Source organism: Phyllostomus hastatus, unplaced genomic scaffold (assembly GCF_019186645.2).
Source record: "Phyllostomus hastatus isolate PE091 unplaced genomic scaffold, TTU_PhHast_1.1 phas_scaffold_182, whole genome shotgun sequence".
Lineage (NCBI taxonomy): Eukaryota > Metazoa > Chordata > Mammalia > Chiroptera > Phyllostomidae > Phyllostomus > Phyllostomus hastatus.
In genome coordinates this window covers 29,752,379-29,764,433 of record NW_025334013.1, presented here as the reverse complement: position 1 = coordinate 29,764,433, position 12,055 = coordinate 29,752,379, and positions in this window count along the sequence as shown.

The following is a 12,055-nucleotide window of genomic DNA, read 5'->3' as shown; positions in this document are numbered from 1 at the left end:
ACCCCCTTCCCCTCTCCCTAAAATCAATGAATAAGATAATAATAAATAAATAACAGAGGGACTGTTCACCTGCAGCAAATGTTCCTAAGAAACAGGCGAGTGCTTACTGAATTTCGGCAAGATGGAGCTCATTGGTGACTTTCTCAGAAGCAGTTACAGAGGAGATAGCAGCCGACTGGAGTGGGGGAAGGTGAACAGGCACTGCTGAGATGCAGACACTGAGACACTGTCTGTAAACAGCTCTTTCAAAGAAGTTTGGCTAAGAGTGAGGGCAGAGAAATGAGGTGGTAGTTACAAGAGAGATTAAGGGAGGCTGGTGGGGATCCGCCAGTAAAAAGAAACAAGTACTGAAGCAGAGAGAGGGCTTAGGCATCAGAGTGACATAAAACAAGTCCAGAAAGGACAGGACCCAAGATACAGATAGACGGCTGGGCCTTTGGTGAGCCCAGGGATGTTTGCTCTATCATAACACAACAGGTGGGATAACAATAGTCTTAAGTTATCTTGGAGTCTCCAGCCACTAGCAGGGGGTGGGGCTGAGAGCAGTCTCCTGAGAAACTGCGGCTCTGCTTGCATGGTCAGCACCTGCTCGGGCATCACCTCCTGGGCCCACGTCTGATTCCCACCTGATGCCGCTCACAGTGACCGCGCGCCCAGTGCGTCTCCCAGAGTCGAACCCAGAAAGTATGTGTGGGAGGAACTATATTTGATACGTGGAGCACATCACAGTTAACACCTTGTTCTTCTGTAGGATCAAACTACTTTCATAATTCAAACGATCATGAAATGCAATGAATAATTTTAATGGCCAGAATAGAAATGTAAAAGTGAAAATTTTCTTTTGCAAGTGTTTATAGGTGTGTTCATGCCAGTAAAATAAATGCATACAATTTACATATGGTAAAAAAAAAGGTACATATTTATTCTACTTTTGATTGAAGGAGCTGGGTACAAGATGAGGTGTAGCCACTTTTTAATCAGTCTAGCACAGCTCTGGGTTATTTTTCCCTTTGCTCCCTGCTCACCGCCTGCCTCACACTGGCTTTGTAAATCATTGTGCTCCCGCAATGAAAAATTCTATCGACTCCAAAACTGTGTTAACTTTGATCCTTTCATCATAGACTGACATAATGCTTTATGCAAATGATCCTCCAGTAACTGAAATGAATTTCAGTTTACCAAACTGCTAACTTGCACCGCTGATATAATATTTATTTTTCCCGGCTCATCTTTCACTTGAAAACATCTAATGATTTTTAAAGAATAACTTTCCATGTCAAAAATATGATTCAAATTCAGTAAAATATTTTATGTATGAACTAAACTCTGTACTTCGCCAAACAAAACCATTTTGCCTCTCATTTTGCGCTCCGTTTCATTGTTTTAAACTTGAACGCAAAACTTCAGGTGGTTACATTGAATGACAGGATTAAAATACATCAAATTCTGTTTCTCTGCCTTTATAATCACAAACTCTGAATCATAATTACTTATTTGGAAGCTCCTGTGCACACACGGTGGTAACTGATGCCACAGAGGTCGGAAACATGGCCCGTGCCGGAAGTGCACTCCCGCCCGAATAGCTGAGTGCTCGTGCTTCTGGGCGACCTCATACCTGGGCATTCTCCAGGTGAACGTCCATAGAGAGTACCATGTTTATTAGAAGGTGTATGATAAAAATATGCTCATAAAAGCTTACTTTTATAATTTTATGTGTTTTTTCTTTCTTTTTATTGGGATATAATTGACATATAACATTATTTTGGTTTTAGATACACCACATAGTGATTCGATATTTGTATACATGGTGCAAGCTTTGCACCGTGTACTCCCAGCTTTGTTTTCTGGGAGTTTGGGTAACATTGCATTTGTGTGAGCTCTTGTTAGTCTCTGTAAACCGACCAGAACAAATCTACTTTAATCTGAGTCTTCATAATCTACTTTGTCACACCCTTCGGAGGAAGGAAAAGATTCCACCCGCGCGCAATGAAATTTAAGGCTTTTCTCATTTGTAGGCTGACACTCGCCCAGAATTTGCAGCGTCAGTTTCACAACTTTGGTCCCGAGTCACAGTGGACGCAGAACCACAACGAACTCACGAGTCCAGATCTCCAAGGGCTCTTCTGCTCTCCAGCAGGCACAAGATGTTTTAAGTGATTTGGTTTCACCATCCACAATCAGACAGGCAAAAAGAACTAAGAAATCAGATTCCACATCACCTCCCACCCTCCAGCGAAATCCCATCGTCCACCCAGCAGACAGCCCTGGTGGTCACACCACAGCCCTACCGCTCCCCGTGGGGAGAACCCACCAGCCAGTACACATTGGCCTCTGGTGAACATAGACGGGCGTGTTGGTCTGCTCTCCCCTTGTAAAGGAGGACTGTCCACCTCCCGAGTAGGGCAAAACCCAGTTCTTCCCTATTACGTCTTTATTCCCTGTGTATCTCCTTTACTTTTACACAGAACGTCTTACTTCTCCCCCACCAAGCAATTCTCCAACACCAGCTGGGTGTCCTGCCATTTAACTCAGTTCTGACCCTATCAACCAGAGACAGCATCAGATTCCACAGATGGAGGGCTCAGCCTCACAAGACAGCCACCCGCCACCTCAGACTCCAAACTGCAAGGGCAGGTTGTCACCTGTGCTCTGACCTACCCGCTATAGACGGGAGGTTCCACCAACCCCCTCCTGGGGTCTGTGGCTCACAGAACTCAGTGAAACATTTTACTTGCTAGATTACCAGTTTATTATAAAAGGATATGGCTCAGGAACAGCCGGATGCAAAAGACTCATAGGGCAAGGGGCCAGAGACTCCACAGTCTCTCAAGTGTACCGCTCTCCCTGAATTTTCACATGTCCACTAGCCCGGGAGCTCTCTGAGCCCTGGCCCTCCCACTTTTCATGGAGGCTTCACTACATAGGTCTGATTGATTAGCTCATTGATCATTGGTGATTGATCCACCCTCCAGCCCCTCTCCTTTCTCTGGATGTCTGGGGGACGGGACTGAAAATTCCAACCTCCTAATCTTCTGGTTGGTTCTCTGGGCAACCGGCCTCTGTCCTTAGATGGAAGTCAAAATCACCTCATTAATACCACAGAAGACACCTTTCCCATCTTCTCACTTAGGAAATCCCAAGGGTTTTTGGAGCTCTGTGTCAGAAACCCAGATTTCCTACAAAGAATATAAAGACCAAATATGTATTTCTTACAGAAATCACAATATCACAGTAGGGAACTGGCAGGTTCCACTGTCTTCCGTAGTGGCCACTGGCCTGCAGGCTACTCCAAATCACAGGAGTACAGGCTGTTCCACTGTAGTGCCCGCTTGTTACCCTGCCAGCTCTCTCCAGTTTCCTTATCTCCTGCTCAGCCAATCACAGAAAACAGGCCAAATCTAATGCACTGCAGCACAGGCGGGCCATGCTAGTGTCCTTGGGATTGCCTCCAACACATCAACCAGTGGTTCTCTTAAACCACCCATCTCGGGGCTGAGTATGTAATATCCTCCTCCCCCTTCACGTGAAGGTAAAAGAAAAACATGGCTCCTCTCCCTAGCCCAAAGACTCGAGTCTGGAACTCCCATTTCCCCCTCCTTCCTTTTCTTCTGCTTACATGGAGGTGGGGAGTTTGGGATGATGATTAAGGTTAGAAAAACTAGTAGGTTAACTCAAGCACCCCAGTATTGGGGGGAAGAGTTTGGGTTTTTTTGTTTTTAGAATCCAGAGGACTTGATGCTGCTTTGTCCTCACCTTTGGTCCTAGCAGGCCTCCTGGAATAACAGCGAAAGTTCCTCTCAACATGTTTTTATAACTGTGATCACTGAATTGTTCTATCCTCCAGGTATAGATGTGAGCAGTTTTTTCCAATATGAACGGAGAATTATTCAGAACAAGGAATGCTCTCATGAGGTACAATCATGGATGGTGGAGGGTCTATAATGACTCCATTTGAGTGTGTTCCTTTCATAAATTGAGTTATGAAATCTTCTAAGACAGTGATTTTTAACCAGTGTGCCACCAGAATTTTTAAAACATGCAATATGTAACTGTTTAGTCAGGGGCACTGACCTCTTTTCCCTTAGATTGTCAAGTTAAAAAATATAATAACAGCCCTAGCTGGTGTGGCTCAGTGAATTGAGTGCTGATCTGCAAACTAAAGGGTCACTGGTTCAATTCCCAGTCAGGGCACATGCCTGGGTTGCAGGTGAGGTCCCCAGTTGGGGGCATGCAAGAGGCAACCACTCATTGATGTCTTTCTCCCTCTCTCCCTTCCATCCCCTCTCTCTAAAAATAAATCTTAAAAAAAAAATAACAGCCAACACAATAGCCATCCAACATGAATGAATCAAAATTATACCTATATTTTTAACAGATCAGCAAAAAATATATTTTGGTGTGCTGCAGAATTGTAGTAATTAGTTTATATGTGCCCTGAGATGAAAAAAGCTGAAAACTACTGTTCTGGGAGAGTGCCTCCAAATGCTAGTAGCCTGAGGCAGCCCCCCCAGCTCTCATTAAGGGCACTTCTTGCAGCCCTTGCTGCACTTCTTGAAGGAGATGCTGGCTGCAGACTAACAATTTCAAGGAAGGCTGTGGTCTGTGTGGGAAGGCACTCAGAGCTAGCTGGACCTCTTGGACAGTGGGTAGGTATGGACTTTCTTCCAAACCCATGCTTTTCCATTGGCTTGTCCCTGCACTATACCGTGCTGTCTTAATTACAACATGTTTGCACTAAATACTGCTCCCTGGCAGTGTAGGTCCTGGTAGGTGGTACTAGGGTCTCAAGGCCTGGGCCTTTCTTACTAAATGCTATTCTTGCTAAATGTTAACCCAGTATTTTGTAGCCCAGTATTTTGCAGACCAGCTATAAACAGGATGAACTTGAGGATAACTCAACCTGATAAATGCAGCCCATTGCAAAGAAGAAATCAATGTGTAATTGACCAAATAGTGTATATAAGCAATGGCTAAGCCTCCCTTCTGGGAGACAGAGCTTTGGATATGAATCCCCCATCTCCTTCACTTTCTGTAGGAAATAAAACTACTTTGTGATAATCACATCTCTTCTTGAGTAGAACGCCCCAATCAGTGAAGCCCTTGAGTGTGTATTAGTACTTTCACCTTGCTTTTCTCAGAAGGTAATTGGTCAGTCTTACCCCTTTACATTCCCACAAATATTTTGCAATATTCTTGTCATATTGGAATTTTCTTTAGGATTGCATTGGATCCATTTGGAGAACCCAACACATTTAAAATACTGACTCTTCCAATTCATAAACATATCTTTCCATTTTATACCTTTCATTAGTTTTATAATTTTTCATAAAGGGGACTTATTCCTAGGACTCCATTTTTTTTATGATGTTGTGAATTTTTAGAAATTTATTTTTTTTCACAGGGATGTACAAAGATGATTGATATGTTATTGATTTTATACCTAGGAGCTGTGCTAAATCATAGTTATTTAACTTTAGATTACAGTCATATCTCATTTTATTAGTGCTTACTTTATTGCACTTCAAGATATTGCCTATTTTTAAGGATTTTATTTATTTTTAGAGAGAGGGGAAGGGAGAGAAACATTGATGTGTGAGAGAAACATCAATTAGTTGCCTCTCAGACACCCCCAACCGGGACATGGCTGGCACCCCAGGCATGCGCCCTGACTGGGAATCTAACCTGAGAGCTTTCACTTTGCAGACTGCCACCCAACTGAGCCATGCCAGTCAGGACTTTAAGGTTTTGAAATATATATAATCATAGTAATTGCGATTAATGCTGATCTTGTGTCTTTATTTCCAATCCTATACCTTTTGTTACCTTTTTTTTTCCTTTTTATAAATTGTAGGCTGTGACCTCAAGGACAACATTGAATAGTGTTGACTCTAGTAGGTATCCATGTCTCGTTCCAATCTCAAAAGGAAAATCCAGGTTTTGAGCATAAAGGACAATTTTAGCTTGTCTTTATTGACTGGCATTGTAATTTTGGGGGTAATTTTTTTTAAAGAGTGATTATTAATCATTTCTAGCATGAACCCTAAGAAAGAAAACACCTACTAAGAAGGGTCACTGGTGACTAACCGTCCTTAAATTGGAAAAACAAAAACAAAAAACAAACAAATGAACAAAAAACAACCTAGCAGTGATTTCTACACAATATCGCTTATGCAAGCTGCACTTCAGGGAGAAGCCTGCACTGAACTGCCTGCCCCTGCACTGTGTTCCTGCCAGCTGAGCCAGCCCTTATAAAACAGTTACTGGAATCCTATTGCAACCAATAGGACTGAGGCTTTCCCCATCCAATTGGAGTTGTGCAACTCCAACCGACCAGAGCAGCTCTGTTTGGACCAATCAAACTACAAATATATGGAGACCTCATTTGCATAAGGACAGATGAATCAGAGACCAGAGGTGGGGACTTCTGTCCATCTAAGTCAGCTACCCCAGTGTCTCTAGGGGTGTACTTTTCCACCTAGGATTGTGGTTCTGGGATCTGAGAGGAGTGGACTGGTACAGAGCAGAGCATACCAGTGCAGCTAACCAGACTAGCAAGCAGCAGAGCAGAGGAGACCATCAAGGAACAGCCTAGCTAGAGAGGGGCCTAGCCCCAGGGCTGCCTCACAATTGGGCTTTATTTCAATTTAGTCCAGCTGTGCTATAGCCTTGCAGCCATGCTTCACCGCACCCCCAACTGGGGGATTCCTGTTGGCATTGAGTTGGTGCCAGCCACTACTGGTTGATAAAGCAACCATCATGACTTTCCCCCTCTCACTTAAAAAAAAAAAATCAAGTGCATATTGTGCCCTTAGCCTAAGTAAACAGACATTTTTTTGAAAGCTGAGTTGAACCAGCCTGCTTAGTTTGAATTAGCAGAAATCCTGACTTCATTCTTTCATCCAACAAGGACACCCAACCTCTGTCATGAAGCCATTGAAACAGCCCAAATCTCGCCAGCACTTTAAACACTTTGTGTATCAAAAGCTTTGAGTCTGAAGAAATAAACAAACTGTGGTTTATACATACAATGGACTATTATTCAGCCTTACAAAGGAAGGAAAGGGCGGGGGGAGTAGCATGAAAGTGGTGAAAAGGTACAGACTTCTGGCCATAAGATACATGAGTACCAGAAATGCCATGTGCAATATAGGTAACACTGCTGTGTGGTTACTCAGAAACTTGTGGAGAGAGTAGATTCTAAAAGTTCTCATCACAAAGGGGAAAAAATTGTTATGACTCTAGGAGTCAGTGGATGATAACTCACTGTGGCAGTCATTTTACAGAATGTGACGTCCAGTCCTGCTGCACACCTACAGCTCACAGAGTGTGTATGTTGGTTTTACCTGATGAGACTAAGAATTAAATTTAAAAAGGAAGTGATGCTATGACATGAGTGAACCTTGAAGACATGCTAAGTGAAAGAAATCAATCACAAAAAGACAAATACTATATGATTCCATTTCCCTAAATACCTAGAGTAGCCAAATTCACAGAGACAGTAGAAGGAGGGCTGCCATGGGCTGGTGGGAAGGGGGAAATGAGGGCTTGTTTAATGGGTATAGAGTTTGAGTTCTGCAAGATGAGAACGTTCTGGAGTGGTTGCACAACAATGTGAATCTACGTAACAATACTGAACTGTACACTTAAAAATGGTTAAGATGTGTTAAAAAGAAACATGCCCAAAATGGAGTCACTTTTGCTAAGCCCCACCAAGACTTGATATTGAACTGAAATGCAGTTTTAGCCTCTCCCAGAAATGGAATTTTAAACCAGTCAGTCTTTCAACATCTTTGCTCCATCCTCTTTCTGCCTGTAAAAACCTCCCACTTTGTACAACCCTCAGAGAGCCTGTTTACTAACTGGGATGCTCACCAATTCATACATCATTGAATAAAGACAATTAAATCTTTAAAGTTACCCGGTTGAAATTTTTTTCTTTAACAGATGGAAAATTTTGTGTTTTACCACAAATAAACAAAGCCCAACTTGGAATCTATAGCTGTATCAGCGCTTCTGGCTAGTAGAGAACAAATTGGGGGTTTGGGGGTCTTGTTTGTTTCCTTTGTAGTATCATCAGAACATTTTTGACACTAAAGACACTAAATCTATTTTTAAGTAATGACAACTGCACTCACAGTATAACAACACCTAGCTGTACAACAACGCAGAAAATCCTTTAGTGGCAGGAGTTTCGCTACTGAAGATGAGGGTTTGAGCTCTGGGCTGAGTGCATGCTTTGTCGGATTCTTTGGGGACAGTTGGAGCTGTGTTTCCCTAAGGGATGAATGAGGAGATCGCGATCCATCTTCAATCCCCTGTCCTGCTGGTGTGCACACCTCAGCTGCTGTAGCCTGGACAGCTTCTCTACACTTCAGGTGAAATCCTGAAGGCTCAGAGTGCCAACCAGTGTAATAGTTCGGTTTCCTACTTTGTCATCCCCATATCTACCATAACTTCCTTTTCCGTATTCACTAGTGTCATCCGAGACTGCAAATGTGAATGAGGATTTGCCCGCCTTTTTAGACTGCTGTTGATACCGCTGTACCGTTCTTTTGCTTACATTACCCAGAAGAAATAAAAGGCCCATCAGTGACATCATCAGCCAGATCTGTGACCACCAGGCCGAGCATCTGATAGTCTTCTTACAGTTTCCCCAGTTCTCCATTAACAAACAACTTTTAGATCTTAGTGCTTTGGAGCAACAGGATTTATTCATGCACACATTAAATTTTTGGCTGCAGTATTCACATTTTCTTCTGGAACCTAGGCAGGTAAAGCAGCCCTTCTACAGCTTGCACAACTCAAGTCATGGAGGTGGGACCACACAACGACTTCTACAGCTTCTGCTCAAAGGTAGCAGGAGTCACTCTTACTAACATTTTATTGGCTAAAGCAAGTCTTTTGACCAAGCCTGTTGCCCACAGAGAGTAGAAGCATAATCCTCTCACAAGATGGGGCCATAGACAATGGAAAGCAATGACATAGTGTGCTAATGTCGTGTTTAAGGTTTTTGTATTTACATTTCTGGGTGAGATTGGCTTATAATTTTCCTTCCGCAAAGTATGCATGAGTGTGCCTGTGTTTCAATACATCTTTATTTACAAAAACACTTGCCCAGCCCATAGGACTCAATTTGCTGATCTTTCTTCTACATTTTAATTTGGAATGTGAAGAGATTCAGACTTAGGCAGACACTATTATCCTTGGCAACCAGAAGTCCCTATTGATTTCCAGGGATCCTTTATATAGGCCAAAACAAAATATCAGTCTCTTTAAGGTGGACACAGCCAAGCACCACCCACGTGCCCCTCAGGAAGAGCTTGTTTGCCAGCTGCAGGGAGTGATTTAGGCAGCCAGTCTCCAGCTGTCAGGCTATTTCAGGAGCTGCCACATCTGCAGACAGCTGCCTGCCTAAGGTCATATACGTTTACCACTGCTGATGGGCGGCGGGGGAGTGGGCCACGGTGGCTATGGGACCCTAAGGCCAGGTTGTTTTGGTCTACCATTGAATAATTTGATGTGCAACTCCCGCTCTGGCTCTGCAGGACCTGCAGCTCAGTTCCAGTTTTCTCTGCCCAGTCATGCTTCCTCCCCGCTCCTTTTATAGGTATAGATCTCTGGCAAACTTCTTGCACCTCAGGTGCCATCTCAGTATCTGCTTCTGGCAAGTCCATCTGTGATGTGGACTGCAAATATCTTCCTCTGTGACTGAGGACTGAGTATGCTGCATTTGCCCCAATCGCTTTCTTGTTGCCATCGTCCATTCCTTTCGGTTATTCTCCTCCTTCCTTGGAGATTTGATACCTGGCTCACTGACACTCTCTGCAACACTACTCCTGTGATGATAATGCCTGGTAATTTCACGACACAGAGATGTTCCTTCTTTTTTTTTAATTTTAAAAAATTTGTATTTATTTAGAAGCATTTAGAATGTCAACAGAGACTTCGGCCGAGAAGGGGGTGTAGGTAGACACACCTCCTCACACAACCAAAAGAAGGACAACAATTTAGAAACAAAAACAACCAGAACTGACAGAAAACAGAACTGAGTGGAAGTCCTACAACTAAGAAGTTAAAGAAGACACACTCATCCAGACCAGTAGGAGGGGTGGAGATGGGCAGCCGGGTGGAGAGGACTCCCGGTGAGGCAGTGACTGGAGGACCGGGGCAGGCGAGGTGGCAGGCGGACTCAGTGAGGCGGCAGATAGTGGAGCGGGGCACACAAGGCTGCAGCAGGTAGACCAGATGGACCGGCCACGCTGCAGCTTGCAGACTGGGTGGTCTTCCATTAGTGTTCAGATAAACTGGGAGAAACAACTAGGGAGCAAAACAGACTGTGCAACCTGCACAGGGAAATAAAGCTTCAAACCACCAATTGAAAACACCTGTGGGGGTTGAGGTGCCAGAAGCAATTCCCAGCCTCACAGGAGAGTTTGTTGGAGAAACCCACAGGGTCCTAGAATGTACACAAGCCCACCCACACAGGAATCAGCACCAGAAGGGCCCAGTTTGCTTGGGGGAAGTGACTGAAATCAGGCAGAGAGCGGAGCAAGTGCCATTGTTCCCTCTCAGACCCCTTCCCCACATACAGCGTCACAATACAATGAAGTGGGTTGCCCCGCCCTGGTGAACACCTAAGGCTCCGCCCCTCACTATGTAACAGGCAGGTCAGGACCAAAAAAAAAAAGTGGCCCAAATGAAAGAACAGATCAAACCTCCAGAAAAAGTACAACTGGGCGATGAAGAGATAGCCGACATTATCAGATGCACAGTTCAAAGCACTAGTGATCAGGATGCTCACAGAATTGCTTGAATTTGGTCACAAATTAGATGAAAAAATGAAGGCTACGATAAGTGAAATAAAGGAAAATGTACAGGGAACCAATAATAATGGGAAGGAAACTGGGACTCAAATCAACAGTGTGAACCAGAAGGAAGAAAGAAACAAACATCCAACCAGAAAAGAATGAAGAAACAAGAATTCAAGAAAATGAGGAGAGGCTTAGAAACCTCCAGGACCTCTTTAAACGTTCCAACATCCGAATTATAGGGGTACCAGAAGGGGAAGAGGAAAAGCAACAGATTGAACACGTATTTGAACAAATAATAAAGGAGAACTTCCCCAATCTGGCAAAGGAAATAGACTTACAGGAAGTCCAGGAAACTCAGAGTCCCAAAGAAGTTGGACCCAAGAAGGAACACACCAAGGTACATCATAATTACATTAGCCAAGGTAAAAATGAAGGAGAGAATCCTAGAAGCAGCAAGAGATAAGGAGACAGTAACCTACAAAGGAGTTCCCATCAGACTGTCAGCTGACTTCTCAAAAGAGACCTTACAAGCAAGAAGGGGCTGGAAAGAAGTATTCCAAGTCATGAAAGGCAAGGACCTACGTCCAAGATTGCTCTATCCAGCAAAGCTTTCATTTAGAATGGAAGGGCAGATAAAGTGCTTCTCAGATAAGGTCAAGTTAAAGGAGTTCATCATCATCACCAAGCCCTTATTATATGAAATGTTAAAGGGACTTATCTAAGAAAAGAAGATTAAAAAAACATGTATAGTAAAATGACAACAAACTCACAGTTATTAACAACCACACCTAAAACAAAAACAAAAACAAAAGCAAAAGCAAACTAAGCAAACAACTAGAACAGGAACAGAACCACAGAAATGGAGATCACATGGAGGGTTAGCAACAAGGGAGTGGGAGGAGAGAGGGGGAAAAGATACAGAGAATAAGTAGCATAGATGGTAGGTAGAAAATAGACAGGGGGAGGGCAAGAATGTTACAGGGTGCAGCCAAGAGGGGGGACCCCAAATAGGCATTTGAAATGGGGTCCAGAACTCAAGGTGTCCAGGAGATTTTAAGGTGTCTTCACCCCTTCCCCCACAGGTGTGAGTTGGGGGAAGAGGCACACAGAGCAAGAACATGCAGGGCAGCTTTGCAGCTAATCCATGGCATGGTCATTTAGCATACCTATAGCGTTTGGCTGGTCACTTAGATATGCTAAATAGCTATGGCCATACTCAAGGCCAGGGGGATGGAAAGGGATCT